The sequence below is a fragment of the Cherax quadricarinatus genome, chromosome 19, assembly GCF_038502225.1.
Source record: "Cherax quadricarinatus isolate ZL_2023a chromosome 19, ASM3850222v1, whole genome shotgun sequence".
Lineage (NCBI taxonomy): Eukaryota > Metazoa > Arthropoda > Malacostraca > Decapoda > Parastacidae > Cherax > Cherax quadricarinatus.
Window position 1 is genome coordinate 3,993,152 of NC_091310.1, and position 18,301 is coordinate 4,011,452.

General features: G+C 43.9%; 1 protein-coding gene across 1 annotated transcript in view; it reads right to left on the bottom strand.

The window, feature by feature from the left end:
- LOC128688200 (cell adhesion molecule Dscam1) overlaps positions 1–18,301 on the bottom strand; it is an 876,413-nt gene that overhangs the window by 74,666 nt on the left and 783,446 nt on the right. The window lies entirely within an intron of this gene.

An 18,301-nucleotide genomic window follows, 5' to 3' on the forward strand; every position in this document is an offset into this window, starting at 1 on the left:
CTCTTGTTATAATAAGGTTAGGTAAGTTTTCTAAGATTCTTTTGGTGAAAAATTAAATATTTTTACATTAACATTAATGAAAAAAATATATCTTTGAACGTATAAGAGAAAATTTTTAGAAAGGACTTAATTTTAAATGAGTTCTTGCTAATTGACCAGTTTTACATATTCGGCACGACATATATATATATATATATATATATATATATATATATATATATATATATATATATATATATATATATATATATATATAAATATATATATATATATATATATATATATATATATATATATATATATATATATATATATTTATATATATATATATATATATATATATATATATATATATATATATATATATATATATATATATATATATATATATATATATATATATATATATATATATATATATATATATATATATATATATATATATATATATATATATATATATATATATATATATATATATATATTATTAGCACATTGGCCGATTCCCACCAAGGCAGGGTGGCCCGAAAATGAAAGACTTTCACCATCATTCATTCCATCACTGTCTTGCCAGAAGGGTGCTTTACACTACAGTTTTTAAACTGCAACATAAACACTCCTCCTTCAGAGTGCAGGCACTGTACTTCCCATCTCCAGGACTCAAGTCCGGCCTGCCGGTTTCCCTGAATCCCTTCATAAATGTTACTTTGCTCACACTCCAACAGCATGTCTAGTATTAAAAACCATTTCTCTCCATTCATTCCTATCAAACACGCTCACGCATGCCTCCTGGAAGTCCAAGCCCCTCCCACACAAAACCTCCTTTACCCCGTCCCTTAACCTTTCCTAGGCCGACCCCTACCCCGCCTTCCTTCCACTTCAGACTGATACACTCTTGAAGTCATTCTGTTTCTCTTCAGTCTCCCTACATGTCCGAACCACCTCAACAACCCTTCCTCAGCCCTCTGGACAACAGTTTTGGTAATCCCGCACCTCCTCCTAACTTCCAAACTACGAATTCTCTGCATTATATTCACACCACACATTGCCCTCAGACATGACATCTCCTCTGCCTCCAGCCTTCTCCTCGCTGCAACATTCATCACCCATGCTTCACACCCATATAAGAGCGTTGGTGAAACTATACTCTCATACATTCCCCTCTTTGCCTCCAAGGACAAAGTTCTTCGTCTCCACAGACTCCTAAGTGCACCGCTCACCCTTTTCCCCTCATCAATTCTATGATTCACCTCATCTTTCATAGACCCATATGCTGACACGTCTACTCCCAAATATCTGAATACATTCACCTCCTCCATACTCTATCCCTCCAATCTGATATCCAAACTTTCATCACCTAATCTTTTTGTTATCCTCATAATCTTACTCTTTCCTGTATTCAATTTTAATTTTCTTCTTTTACATACCCTACCAAATTCATCCACCAATCTCTGCAACTTCTCTTCAGAATCTCCCAAGAGCACAGTGTCATCAGCAAAGAGCAACTGTGACAACTCCCACTTTATGTGTGATTCTTTATCTTTTAACTCCACGCCTCTTGCCAATTTACTTCTCTTACAACCCCATCTATAAATATATTAAACAACCACGGTGACATTACACATCCTTGTCTAAGGCCTACTTGTCTAAGGCCCTCTTTCCTACATATTCTAACTTGAGCCTCACTATCCTCGTAAAAACTCTTCACTGCTTCCAGTAACCTTCCTCCTATTCTATACACCTGCAACATCTGCCACATTGGTCCCCTATCCACCCTGTCATACGCCTTTTCCAAATCCATAAATGCCACAAAAACCTCTTTAGCCTTATCTAAATACTGTTCGCTTATATGTTTCACTGTAAACACCTGGTCCACACACCCCCTACCTTTCCTAAAGCCTCCTTGTTCATATGCTATCCTATTCTCCGACTTACTTTTAATTCTTTCAATAATAACTCTACCATACACTTTACCGGGTATACTCAACAGACTTATCCCTCTATATTTTTTGCACTCTTTTGTCCCCTTTGCCTTTATACAAAAGAACTATGCATGCTCTCTGCTAATCCCTAGGTACCTTACCCTCTTCCATACATTTATTAAATAATAGCACCAACCACTCCAAAACTATATCCCCACCTTCTCTTAACATTTCTATCTTTATCCCATCAATCCCAGCTGCCTTACCCCCCTTTCATTTTACCTACTGCCTCACGAACTTCCCCCACACTCACAACTGGCTCTTCCTTACTCCTACAAGGTGTTATTCCTCCTTGTCCTATACACGAAATCACAGCTTTCCTATCTTCATCAACATTTAACATTTCCTCAAAATATTCCCTCCATCTTCCCAATACCTCTAACTCTCCATTTAATAACTCTCCTCTCCTATTTTTTAACTGACAAATCCATTTGTTCCCTAGGCTTCCTTAACTTGTTAATCTCACTCTAAAACTTTTTCTTATTTTCAACAAAATTTGTTGATAACATCTCACCCATTCTCTCATTTGCTCTCTTTTTACATTGCTTCACCACTCTCTTAACCTCTCTCCTTTTCTCCATATACTCTTCCCTCCTTGCATCACTTCTACTTTGTAAAAACTTCTCATATGCTAACTTTTCTCCCTTACTGCTCTCTTTACATCATCATTCCACCAATCGCTCCTCTTCCCTCCTGCACCCACTTTCCTGTAACCACAAAGTTCTGCTGAACACTCTAACACTACTTTTTTAAACCTACCCCATACCTCTTCGACCCCATTGCCTATGCTCTCATTAGCCCATCTATCCTCCAATAGCAGTTTATATCTTACCCTAACTGCCTCCGCTTTTAGTTTATAAGCCTTCACCACTCTCTTCCCTGATGCTTCTATTCTCCTTGTATCCCATCTACCTTTTACTCTCAGTGTAGCTACAACTAGAAAGTGATCTGATATATCTGTGGCCCCTCTATAAACATGTACATCCTGAAGTCTACTCAACAGTCTTTTATATACCAATACATAATCCAACAAACTACTGTCATTTCGCCATACATCATATCTTGTTTACTTATTTATCCTCTTTTTATTAAAATATGTATTACCTATAACTAAACCCCTTTCTATACAAAGTTCAATCAAAGGGCTCCCATTATCATTTACACCTGGCACCCCAAACTTACCTACCACACCCTCTCTAAAAGTTTCTCCTACTTTAGCATTCAGGTCCCCTACCACAATTACTCTCTCAATTGGTTCAAAGGTTCCTATACATTCACTTAACATCTCCCAAAATCTCTCTCTCTCCTCTACATTCTTCTCTTCTCCAGGTGCATACACGCTTATTATGACCCACTTTTCGAATCCTACCTTTACTTTAATCCACATAATCCTTGAATTTACACATTCATATTCTCGTTTCTCCTTCCATAACTGATCCTTCAACATTATTGCTACCCCTTCCTTAGCTCTAGCTCTCTCAGATACTCCAGATTTAATCCCTGCACCAGTAAGCTAACACCACCCTGCTCGCTAATAAGTACCTCTCAGTGTTCAGCTTGGATCTAGTGGTGCTAGCAAGCTTGTTGATCCCTGCTGGTGCTCAAGTGTTCCACTCACACCGTTTATTGTTTGTGATTTTTACTCCAGCCACACCAACTGGGCTTTGGGGTCGCTCAAGGCAGTGAAGTCGAAGCTCATGTGGCAAGGGCCTACATCAGGGGCCTACCAGAAGAGAAGTCCGTAGTCAAACTTGATTTTAGAAATGCCTTTAACATAGTGAAGAGAGATGTCTTGCCAGTTGTTCGGGATCGGTTCCCAAGTTTTTTCTCTTCATTTCAGCCAGCTACAGCAAACCCTCAATTCTTTTGTTTGGAGAACATGAAATTCTCTGAAAAGAGGGTGTTCAGCAGGGTGACCCACTCGCTCCACTTCTCTTCTGCTTGGCAGTAAGAGAACTAACTTCCAGCCTACGCAGCGAGCTCAACATCTGGTACCTGGATGATGGCACTCTGGCATGTACTGAAGAGTCCCTGTTAGAGGACCTACAACTGGTGAAAACACAGGGAGAAGACTTGGGACTCATCCTCAGTCCCTCCAAGTGTGAAATCACACCAAACCAGAAAATAATCAATGTCGTGCGAAGAATCCTCCCAGAAGTCTCTACTACCACTCCGTCCAACAGTACCCTCTTGGGAGCACCGCTGGGTCACCAGGCCATCGACACAGTCCTCAAGGACAAATTGAATGACCTGATGAGAATGGAGGAGAGAATAAGCGATCTTGATGCCCATAATGCTCTGTATCTCCTCACAAGGTGCCTTACTATACCAAGACTAACTTCCTGAGGTGTGCACCCTCTTTTGAAAATCCAACGCTCGACGAACATGACGGACACCTGAGATCAACCTGACATTGACATAGAGGATCAGCAAGGGGATCAGGCAACCCTCCCAGTGGGACTGGGAGGAATAGGGGTGCGCAAAGCAACGAACGTTGCCTTACCTGCTTTTCTGTCTTTGTGTTTGGCTTCCATTGCATTTGTCAAGAAGATTGTCCCCGAACGGTTGAAAGACGTGGTAGGAGCTCAAAACCCCAGATTAACTGAAGCAGCAATCCGGTGGGACACCCTTGCAGACTCCTCCAGTAGACCAGCTCCTCACAAACAACACAAACAGTCCCACTGGGACAAACCGATCATGGAAAAAATCGCCAACACAATGTTCTCCAATGCTTCAGGAAAGAACAAAGCTCGTCTCCTGGCAGTGAAGGCACCACACTCAGGAGATTTCCTTTTAGCTGTTCCCAATTCCTCCCTGGGCACTCGTCTCGACTAACATGCCATTCGGATTGGAGTTGCTCTTCACCTAGCCGCCCCCATCCTCACCGAACATAGGTATATTTGCGGCAGGGAGACAGGTGATCAATTTGGAATTCATGGTCTCATGTGTCTCACAGCATAAGGGAAATATTCCAGACATGAGGAGGTCAATGACATCATAAAGAGAAGCCTCGCCACAGCTCGTTGCCCAGCTCAACGGGAACCCCAAGTGCAGAGTTCTGACGGAAGTCAAAAGCGTCCTGATGAAGCCACTATGCTACACTGGAAGGATGGAAAGCAGATTGCCTGGGACTACACCTGTGCCACCACATTGGCAGACACCTACTTGACATACTCCGAAGCTGAAGGGGGTGGAGCTGCCAGCCACAATGAGACCCAGAAAATCTTCAAATATGAAGACCTTACCCCTTGCTATAACTTCATCACAATAGGGTTGGTGACCCTTGGAGCATGGGGAAAGTGTGCTTTAAAGTTCCTCAAAGAGCTGGGTGAAAAGCTCATTGAAGAAACCAAGGACCACAGAGCAACCAGCTTCCTCTTTCAGAGACTCAGTGTTGCGATCCAAAGTGGAAATGCCTGCAGCATTCTGGGCACGCGGCCCACCGCCGGGGAGCTGGACGAAGTATTCGAGATGTAGCTCTGAGTTGTTATCTACGTTGTTTTACTTTCTTTTGTATTTTTGTGAATGTTTTGTCAATGTATTTTGACTTTAAATAAAATATACATAAAATATAGGGGTGGTAGGAGAAAATTCTCAAACAGCTTCAGGGAGACCCTTGAGTTTTCCCTGAAGCAAGTTTATTCTTTTCTCTGAGGATGAGGGTCCCCAGGACACTTCTAGAGGTGGTACCTCCCTATATTATATATATATATATATATATATATATATATATATATATATATATATATATATATATATATATATACATATATATATAGGGAGGTACTATATCTGGAATTGTCCTAGGGACCCTCATCCTCAGGGAAAACTCAAGGTTCTCCCTGAAGCTGTTTGAAAATTTTCTCCTACCACCCCCTATATTTAATATATATTTTATTTAAAGACAAAATACATTGACAAAACTACAATATGGAGTAAAACAACATAGATAACAACTCAGAGCTACATCTCGAATACTTCTCCCAGCTCTCCGGCCTTGGGCCATGTGCCCAGAATGCTGCAGGCATTTCCTCTGTGGATCGCAACACTGAGTCGCTGAAAGAGAAAGCTGGCTGCCCTGTGGTCCTTAGTTTCTATGATGAGTTTTTCACCCAGGTCTATGAGGAACTTTAGAGCACACTTGACCCATTCTCCAATTGTCTCCGACCTTATTGGGATGAGGTTATAGCAAGGGGCAAGGCCTACATATCTGTAAGTCTTCTGGGTCTCTCTGTGGCTGGCAGCTCCACCCCCTTCAGCTGCAGAGTCTGGGAAGTAGGTGTCCGCCAATGTGGCGGCACAGGTGTAGTCCCAGATAATCTGCTTTACAACCTTCTAGGGTAACATAATTGCTCCATCAGGACTCTCTTGACTTTCGTCAGACTTCTGCACTTGGGGCTCCCGTTGGGCTCGCCAACGGGCTGTGGCGAGGCTTCTCTTTATGATGTCAATGATCTCTTTATGTCTGGTATACTTCCCTTCTGATGTGTAACACACAAGACCATGAGGTCCGAATTGGTCAGCTGTCGCCCTGTCGCAAATACACCTGTGTTCGGTGAGTATGGGGGCGACTAGGTGAAGAGCAACACCAATCCGAATGGCCTGTGGGTCGAGTCGAGTGCCCAGGGAGGAAATCTCCTGAGTGTGGTGCTTTCACCGCTAGGAGACGAGCTTTGTCCTTTCCTGAAGCGGTGGTGAGCAGGATGCAAGGTGCAAGATGTAAAGTGGCTCTATGATTGCATTTTGTTGAAGGAAATTTGCCAGCTATGGTCGGAATTTTGTTTTGAGCCGGACTCCAGCTCCTGAACCAAAATCAACTTAACTCCAATTCCTCGAATCAAGATTTCCCCTCACCTCCCCCAATCTCTTCATCTCTTCCTCCCTCTCTCTTCCGTGACGTAATGAGTGTTGCAATACCTGTATACGTCTAGTTATAATTGGCGCGCTGAAAGGGGTGCATTCCTCAACCCTTTTTCTTTCTTATATAATTGCTTCACAGGGAAATGTATTTTCCTCTGTTGTTTCACATATGTTTTAATGCAATAATATCGTCTCACAAAGCTTGACTCCTTGGTATCCAAAATTAAACATAATTCTAGAAGTGAATAATTCTTCAAATTAGAATTTTAGTTTAATAATTTTCATGAAACACTGAGTTTGTACATTAAACATTGTGTTTGTACATTATTGTGTTTGTACGTCATTGTGTTTGTTCATCATTGTGTTTGGGCATCAAACACTGTCTTTGTACATCATTGTGTTTGTGCAACATTTTGTTTGTACGTCAAACATTGTGTTCTACGAAGAAGGAATTAGGTATAATCCATAATTCAGTAAATGTTCCTTATTTTTCAATATATCTTCATAGAAGAACCATAAAAAATTGTTTCTCATTAAATTTTGGTAGATCCATAAAAATGTTTTTTTTTTCTTTAAAACTTCATAGAAGATCCATAAATACGTCCTTTATTTTTATCTTCTTAGCTGGTCTATCAAAATACTCTTTTGTTTCATTAAATATTCATAGAAGATCGAGGAAAAATTAATAAATCTTCAAAAAAGGTCCGTAAAAATCCAATTTCTCATTAAATCTTCATGGAAGATTAGTGAAGCATTCATGATTTTTATTATCGTGCAGTTCTTCAAAAGAAACTTGCCTGAAACTTTTTCTGAAACACTACGATACACACTCCAACTGGAAACACATCAGTCTTTCTACCTCAGCTACACACGAACCCACCAACACACTCCAACTGGAAACACATCAGTCTTTCTACCTCAGCTACACACGAACCCACCAACACACTCCAACTGGAAACACATCAGTCTTTCTACCTCAGCTACACACCAGCCCACCAACACACTCCAACTGGAGACACATCAGTCTTTCTACCTCAGCTACACACGAACCCACCAACACACTCCAACTGGAAACACATCAGTCTTTCTACCTCAGCTACACACGAACCCACCAACACACTCCAACTGGAAACACATCAGTCTTTCTACCTCAGCTACACACCAGCCCACCAACACACTCCAACTGGAGACACATCAGTCTTTCTACCTCAGCTACACACGAACCCACCAACACACTCCAACTGGAAACACATCAGTCTTTCTACCTCAGCTACACACGAACCCACCAACACACTCCAACTGGAGACACATCAGTCTTTCTACCTCAGCTACACACGAACCCACCAACACACTCCAACTGGAAACACATCAGTCTTTCTACCTCAGCTACACACGAGCCCACCAACACACTCCAACTGGAGACACATCAGTCTTTCTACCTCAGCTACACACGAACCCACCAACACACTCCAACTGGAAACACATCAGTCTTTCTACCTCAGCTACACACGAACCCACCAACACACTCCAACTGGAAACACATCAGTCTTTCTACCTCAGCTACACACGAACCCACCAACACACTCCAACTGGAGACACATCAGTCTTTCTACCTCAGCTACACACCAGCCCACCAACACACTCCAACTGGAAACACATCAGTCTTTCTACCTCAGCTACACACGAACCCACCAACACACTCCAACTGGAGACACATCAGTCTTTCTACCTCAGCTACACACGAGCCCACCAACACACTCCAACTGGAGACACATCAGTCTTTCTACCTCAGCTACACACGAACCCACCAACACACTCCAACTGGAGACACATCAGTCTTTCTACCTCAGCTACACACGAACCCACCAACACACTCCAACTGGAGACACATCAGTCTTTCTACCTCTGCTACACACGAACCCACCAACACACTCCAACTGGAGACACATCAGTCTTTCTACCTCAGCTACACACGAACCCACCAACACACTCCAACTGGAGACACATCAGTCTTTCTACATCAGCTACACACGAACCCACCAACACACTCCAACTGGAGACACATCAGTCTTTCTACCTCAGCTACACACGAGCCCACCAACACACTCCAACTGGAGACACATCAGTCTTTCTACCTCAGCTACACACGAACCCACCAACACACTCCAACTGGAGACACATCAGTCTTTCTACCTCAGCTACACACGAACCCACCAACACACTCCAACTGGAGACACATCAGTCTTTCTACCTCAGCTACACACGAACCCACCAACACACTCCAACTGGAGACACATCAGTCTTTCTACCTCTGCTACACACGAACCCACCAACACACTCCAACTGGAGACACATCAGTCTTTCTACCTCAGCTACACACGAACCCACCAACACACTCCAACTGGAGACACATCAGTCTTTCTACATCAGCTACACACGAACCCACCAACACACTCCAACTGGAGACACATCAGTCTTTCTACCTCAGCTACACACGAACCCACCAACACACTCCAACTGGAGACACATCAGTCTTTCTACCTCAGCTACACACGAGCCCACCAACACACTCCAACTGGAGACACATCAGTCTTTCTACCTCAGCTACACACGAACCCACCAACACACTCCAACTGGAGACACATCAGTCTTTCTACCTCAGCTACACACGAACCCACCAACACACTCCAACTGGAGACACATCAGTCTTTCTACCTCAGCTACACACGAACCCACCAACACACTCCAACTGGAGACACATCAGTCTTTCTACCTCAGCTACACACGAACCCACCAACACACTCCAACTGGAGACACATCAGTCTTTCTACCTCATCTACACACGAACCCACCAACACACTCCAACTGGAGACACATCAGTCTTTCTACCTCAGCTACACACGAACCCACCAACACACTCCAACTGGAGACACATCAGTCTTTCTACCTCAGCTACACACGAGCCCACCAACACACTCCAACTGGAGACACATCGGTCTTTGTTCCTCAGCTACACACCAGCCCACCAACACACTCCATCTGGAGACACATCAGTCTTTCTACCTCAGCTACACACCAGCCCACCAACACACTCCAACTGGAAACACATCCGTCTTTCTACCTCAGCTACACACCAGCCCACCAACACACTCCAACTGGAGACACATCAGTCTTTCTACCTCAGCTACACACCAGCCCACCAACACACTCCAACTGGAGACACATCAGTCTTTCTACCTCAGCTACACACCAGCCCACCAACACACTCCAACTGGAGACACATCAGTCTTTCTACCTCAGCTACACACGAGCCCACCAACACACTCCAACTGGAGACACATCGGTCTTTGTACCTCAGCTACACACCAGCCCACCAACACACTCCAACTGGAGACACATCAGTCTTTCTACCTCAGCTACACACCAGCCCACCAACACACTCCAACTGGAAACACATCAGTCTTTCTACCTCAGCTACACACCAGCCCACCAACACACTCCAACTGGAGACACATCAGTCTTTCTACCTCAGCTACACACCAGCCCACCAACACACTCCAACTGGAGACACATCAGTCTTTCTACCTCAGCTACACACCAGCCCACCAACACACTCCAACTGGAGACACATCAGTCTTTCTACCTCAGCTACACACGAGCCCACCAACACACTCCAACTGGAGACACATCAGTCTTTCTACATCAGCTACACACGAGCCCACCAACACACTCCAACTGGAGACACATCAGTCTTTCTACATCAGCTACACACGAGCCCACCAACACACTCCAACTGGAGACACATCAGTCTTTCTACATCAGCTACACACGAGCCCACCAACACACTCCAACTGGAGACACATCAGTCTTTCTACCTCAGCTACACACCAGCCCACCAACACACTCCAACTGGAGACACATCAGTCTTTCTACCTCAGCTACACACGAGCCCACCAACACACTCCAACTGGAGACACATCAGTCTTTCTACATCAGCTACACACGAGCCCACCAACACACTCCAACTGGAGACACATCAGTCTTCCTACCTCAGCTACACACGAGCCCACCAACACACTCCAACTGGAGACACATCAGTCTTTCTACATCAGCTACACACGAGCCCACCAACACACTCCAACTGGAGACACATCAGTCTTCCTACCTCAGCTACACACCAGCCCACCAACACACTCCAACTGGAGACACATCAGTCTTTCTACATCAGCTACACACGAGCCCACCAACACACTCCAACTGGAGACACATCAGTCTTCCTACCTCAGCTACACACGAGCCCACCAACACACTCCAACTGGAGACACATCAGTCTTTCTACATCAGCTACACACGAGCCCACCAACACACTCCAACTGGAGACACATCGGTCTTTCTACCTCAGCTACACACGAGCCCACCAACACACTCCAACTGGAGACACATCGGTCTTTCTACCTCAGCTACACACGAGCCCACAAACACACTCCAACTGGAGACACATCGGTCTTTCTACCTCAGCTACACACTAGCCCACCAACACACTCCAACTGGAGACACATCGGTCTTTCTACCTCAGCTACACACTAGCCCACCAACACACTCCAACTGGAGACACGTCAGTCTTTCTACCTCAGCTACACACTAGCCCACCAACACACTCCAACTGGAGACACGTCAGTCTTTCTACCTCAGCTACACACTAGCCCACCAACACACTCCAACTGGAGACACGTCAATCTTTCTACCTCAGCTACACACTAGCTCACCAACACACTCCAACTGGAGACACGTCAGTCTTTCTACCTCAGCTACACACGAGCCCACCAACACACTCCAACTGGAGACACGTCAGTCTTCCTACCTCAGCTACACACGAGCCCACCAACACACTCCAACTGGAGACACATCGGTCTTTCTACCTCAGCTACACACGAGCCCACCAACACACTCCAACTGGAGACACATCAGTCTTTCTACCTCATCTACACACAAGCCCACCAACACACTCCAACTGGAGACACATCAGTCTTTCTACCTCATCTACACACGAGCCCTCCAATACACTCCATCTGGAGATACATCAGTCTTTCTACCTTAGCTACACACGAGCCCACCAACACATTTCAACTGGAGACACATCGGTCTCTCTACCTCAGCTACACACATGCCCACCAACACATTCCAACTGGAGACACATCGGTCTTTCTACCCCAGCTACACACGAGCCCACCAACGCACTCCAACTGGAGACACATCAGTCTTTCTACCTCAGCTACACACGAGTCCACCAACACATTCCAACTGGAGACACATCGGTCTTTCTACCTAAGCTACACACCATCCCACCAACACACTCCAACTGGAGACACATCGGTCTTTTTACCTCAGCTACACACGAACCCACCAACACACTCCAACTGGAGACACATCAGTCTTTCTACCTCAGCTACACACGAGCCCACCAACACTCTCCAACTGGAGACACATCGGTCTTTTTACCTCAGCTACACACGAGCCCACCAACACACTCCAATTAGAGGCACATCAGTCTTTCTACCTCAGCTACACACGAGTCCACCAACACATTTCAACTGGAGGCACATCGGTCTTTCTACCTCAGCTACTCACAAGCCCACCAACACATTCCAACTGGAGACACATCGGTCTTTCTACCTCAGTTACACACCAGCCCACCAACACACTCCAACTGGAGACACATCAGTCTTTCTACCTCAGCTACACACGAGTCCACCAACACAATCCAACTGGAGACACATCAGTCTTTGTACCTCAGCTACACACGAGTCCACCAACACATTTCAACTGGAAACACATCGGTCTTTCTACCTCAGCTACACACAAGCCCACCAACACATTCCAACTGGAGACACATCGGGCTTTCTACCTCAGCTACACACGAACCCACCAACACACTCCAACTGGAGACACATCAGTCTTTCTACCTCAGCTACACACGAGCCCACCAACACACTCCAACTGGAGACACATCGGTCTTTCTACCTCAGCTACACACGAGCCCACCAACACACTCCAACTGGAGACACATCGGTCTTTCTACCTCAGCTACACACGAGCCCACCAACAAATTCGAACTGGAGACACATCGGTCTTTCTACCTCAGCTACACACAAGCCCATTTACCAAAAGAAAAGATTTTTTTTTTTAATTTCCAAATATCCTTAAAGTGGGTTTTACTGATCGGTATTAAAATTTTAAAGAATCTCCAAAACCACAGTTTAGAAGGAAACAGTGATGATTCAATGAGATTTCATTATTCGAAAAGTACTGATCCTCACATAATAGTTATTTGTAATCCACTGAATATTAGTGACTTCAACGCCCATCAAAGTACTAATCCATCCATTATCACCCCAGTCAGAGATTTCGTTACTCATTACTTATTACTTAGTTATACATTAGGTTCGAGGGTCTTAATGAACTAATCAGTATCTGAAAATTCTACCTGAAACTTATTTTCCATACATAATACACCAGATCATCAGAGTATTTCATAATTCTTAGTCTTTTATCTACATTAATGTAAGGGTTCAATATTTGCAATTTTTTTCCATTTCATGTAATTTACCAAGTCACCAAATCACCGAATCCTCTCATATTCTTTTCACTCGCACTTCTGTCTCTCTAAGACACTTTGAACCTAGATTAAGTCTCAGCTACTACAAAATTTATGACCATCCATCTACAAATATAATGAGAGTTCATTACAAAGTCATTTACACTCGCGTAAACTTGAACCATTTCATTTCTTCATTCATTTTCATAATTTTTTTACATGTTTGAGAAAAATAACGCTAGATAAGCGTATCTTTATTTGCGTCTTAGAGATAGTGAGTACTGAAGACTCTCCCTGAAAGACTCTCGGAGAAAAATCTTTAGTTGAACTGAACGAGAATAAAGACCTTGTAAGTTTAAGAATTTTATATGAAGATTTAATGAAAAAAATATTTTTATTGATTTTTTTATGAAGGTATATTAAAAGAAAAATTTATTAATGTTCTATGAAGATTTTTTTTTTATCTTCTATGAAGATTTACTGAATAGATTTTTTATGGATTTTCAATGTAGATTTATTAAATGAAAAGATTTTTTATGGATCTTCTAAGAAGACTTAACGACAAAAATTTTTTTTATTGATTTTCTATGAAAATTTAATGAAAAATAAAGAACAATTACCGAAAAAAAATTCGGGATTTTATTTAATTCCCTCTTTGTAGAAGACACAAAATTTGACGAAAAAACGAAATTTATTTCATGAAAATGTATCCATAATTAAAACTAAACTTCCATCTTGAATGATCACTCGTAAAATTATGTTTATTTCTGGGTACCCAAGAGTCAGGTTTTGTGAGACATCATTTGTGTGTTTTAATGATTAGTTTCTTATCTCCAAGAATAAAATCTTGTGTATGTGTACTCACCTGTCTGTGGTTGCAGGGGGTCGATTCATAGCTCCTGGCCCCGCCTCTTCACTGGTCGCTAATAGTTCACTCTTCCTGCCCCATGAAGTTTATCATACCTCTTCTTAAAGCTATGTATGGATCCTGCCTCCACTACCTCACTCTCCAGGCTCAGTGTGTGTGTTGGTACTCACCTAGTTGTAGTTGAACGGGTCGATTCACAGCGCCTGGCCCCGCCTCTTCACTGGTCGCTACTAGGTCACTCTTCCTGCTTTATTAGACCTCTTCTTAAAGCTATGTATGGGGCCTACCTCCACTACATAAATTCCCAGACTATTCCATTTCCTGACAACTCTGACTTAGGAAATTCTTCCTAACAACCCTGTCATTAATCTAAGTCTTCAACTTCCAACTGTGTTCCCTTGTTGCTGTCCCATCTCTGGAACAATCTGTCTCTGTACACCTTGTCGATTCCTGTCAGTATTTTTACGTGTCGTTATCATATCCTCCCTATGTCTCCTGTTCTCCAGTGTCGTCAGGTCGATTTCCTTTAACCTCTCCTCGTAGGACATGCCCTTAGCTCCGAGACTATTCTTGTTGCAAAAATTTGCACATTTTCTAGTTTCCTTACGTGCTTGGCTAGGTGTGGGTTCGAAACTGGCGCTGCATACTCCAATATAGGGCTAACGTACACAGTGTACAGGGTCCTGAACGATTCCTTATTAAGATGTTGGAACGCCGTTCTTAGGTTAGCTAGGCTTCAGTATGCTGCAACAGTTATTTGGTTGATGTGTGAATTAGGAGATGTGACTGGTGTTATACTCACCGCAAGAGCCTTATCCTTGAGTGAAGTTTGGAGTCTTTGGCCCAAGAAACTGCACTCCGTCTGTGGTCTTCTGTGTGTGTGTGTGTGTGTGTGTGTGTGTGTGTGTGTGTGTGTGTGTGTGTGTGTGTGTGTGTGTGTGTGTGTGTGTGTGTGTGTGTGTGTGTGTGTGTGTGTGTGTGTGTGTGTGTGTGTGTGTGTGTGTGTGTGTGTGTATGTGTGTGTGTGTGTGTGTGTGTGTGTGTGTGTGTGTGTGTGTGTGTGTGTGTGTGTGTGTGTGTGTGTGTGTGTGTGTGTATGTGTGTGTGCGTGTGTGTGTGTATGTGTATATATGTGTGTGTGTGTATGTGTACTCACCTAATTCACCTAATTGTGGTTGCAGGGGTCGATACTCAGCTCCTGGCCCCGCCTCTTCACTGATCGCTGCTGAGTCCTCTCTCTCTCTGCTTCCTGAGCTTTGTCATACCTCTTCTTAAAACTATGTATGGTTCCTGCCTCCACTACTTCACTTGCTAGGCTATTCCACTTGCTGACAACTCTATGACTGAATAAATACTTCCTAACGTCCCTGTGACTCGTCTGAGTCTTCAGCTTCCAGTTGTGACCCCTTGTCCCTGTGTCCCCTCTCTGGAACATCCTATCTCTGTCCACCTTGTCTATTCCCCGCAGTATCTTGTATGTCGTTATCATGTCTCCCCTGACCCTTCTGTCCTCCAGTGTCGTCAGTCCGATTTCCCTTAACCTTTCCTCGTACGACATTCCCTTGAGCTCTGGGACTAGCCTTGTTGCAAACCTTTATACTTTCTCTAACTTCTAGACGTGCTTGACCAGGTGTGGGTTCCAGACTGGTGCTGCATACTCCAGTATGGGTCTAACATACACAGTGTACAGTGTCTTGAACGATTGCTTATTAAGGTATCGGAACGCTATTCTCAGGTTTGCCAGGCGCCCTTATGCTGCAGCGGTTATTTGGTTGATGTGTGCCTCCGGTGATGTGCTCGGTGTTATGGTCACCCCAAGGTCTTTCTCCCTGAGTGAGGTCTGTAGTCTTTGTCCACCTAGCCTATACTCTGTCTGCGGTCTTCTTTGCCCCTCCCCAATCTTCATGACTTTGCATTTGGCTGGATTGAATTCGAGAAGCCAGTTACTGGACCACATGTCCAGCCTCTCCAGGTCTCTTTGCAGTCCTGCCTCATCCTCGTCCGATTTAATTCTTCTCATCAACTTCACGTCATCTGCGAACAGGGACACTTCAGAGTCTATTCCTTCCATCATGTCGTTCACATATATCAAAAATAGCACTGGTCCTAGAACTGACCCCTGTGGGACCCCGCTCGTAACAGGCGCCCACTGTGATACCTCTTCACGTACCATGACTCGTTGCTGCCTCCCTGTCAGGTATTTCCTTATCCATTGCAGTGCCCTCTCTTTTACGTGCGCCTGATCCTCCAGCTTCTGCACTAATCTCTTGTGGGGAACTGTGTCAAAGGCCTTCCTGCAGTCTAGGAAAACGCAATCTACCCACCCCTCTCTCTCGTGTCTTACTTCTGTTACCTTGTCATAAAACTCCAGGAGGTTTGTGATACAAGATTTGCCTTCCATGAACCCAAGCTGGTTTTCATTTATAATCTTGTTCCTTTCCAGGTGTTCGACCACTCTCCTGATAATCTTCTCCATGACTTTGCACACAATACATGTCAGAGACACAGGTCTGTAGTTTAGTGCCTCGTTTCTGTTTCCTTTCTTAAATATGGGGACTACATTAGCTGTCTTCCATTTCTAAGGTAGTTGCCCAGTTTCAAGGGATGTGTTGAAGATTGTGGTTAGAGGCACGCACAGCATCTCTGCTCCTTCTCTAAGGACCTATGGGGAGATGTTGTCCGGTCCCATCGCCTTTGAGGTGTCAAGGTCACTTAAGAGCTTCTTCACCTCCTCCTCAGTTGTTCGTATGTCATCCAACACTTGTTGGTATATTCCCTCTTGATGTTCCCTTCTGTGCTGTTTTCCCACAGCCCTCTCTGTCTCTACTGTAAAAACTTCCTTAAATCTCCTGTGTGTGTGTGTGTGTATGTGTGTGTGTGTATGTGTGTGTGTGTATGTGTGTGTGTGTGTGTGTGTGTGTGTGTGTGTGTGTGTGTGTGTGTGTGTGTGTGTGTGTGTGTGTGTGTGTGTGTGTGTGTGTGTGTGGCAGATATTGCAAATGTAAGGAATAGGAGGTAGGTTACTGAAAGCAGTGAAAAACTTTTACGAGGATAGTGAGGCTCAGGTTAGAGTATGTAGGAGAGAGGAAGATTATTTCCCAGGTAAAAGTAGGCCTTAGACATGGATGTATGATGTCACCGTGGTTGTTCAATATATTTATAGATGGGGTTTTAAGAGAAGTAAATGATCGGGTGTTGGCAAGAGGCGTGGAGTTAAACATGAAAAATCTAAGTGGGAGTTGTCACAGTTGCTCTTTGCTGATGACTGTGCTTTTGGGAGATCCTGAAGAGAAGTTGCAGAGGTTCGTGAATGAGTTTGGTAGGGTATGTAAAAGAAGAAAATTAAAAGCGAATATAGGAAAGAGTAAGATGATGATAGCAAAAAAATAGATAACGAAGGATTGGATATCAGACTGGAGGGAGAGAGTATGGAGGTGGTGAATGTATTCAAATATGTAGGAATGGACGTGTCAGCAGATGGGTCTATGAAGGATGAGGTGAATCATAGAACTGATGAGAGTAAAAGGTGAGTGGTGCACTTGGGAGACTGTGGAGACAAAGAATTTGTCCATGGTAGCAAAGAGGGGAATCTATGAGAGTACAGTTATATCAACGCTCTTATATGGGTGTGAAACATGGGTGTTGAAAGTTGAAACAAGGAGAAGGCTGGAGGCAGTGGAGATGTCATATCTGAGGACAATGTGAGGTGTGAATATAATGCAGAGAGTTCTTAGTTTGAAAATTGGGAGGAGATGCCGGATTACCAAAACTATTATCCAGAGGGGAGAGGAGGGTCGGCCTAGGAAATGTTAAAGGAGGGGGTAAAGGAGGTTTTATGAGCAAGGGGCATGGACTTCCAGCATGCGTGGTAGATAGAAGCAAATGGAGACATGTTTTTTAGGACTTGACGTGCTGTTGGAGTGTGAGCAATGTAACATTTATTTAAGGATTCTGGGAAACCGTGAGACCGGACTTGAGTCCTGGAGATGTGAAGTG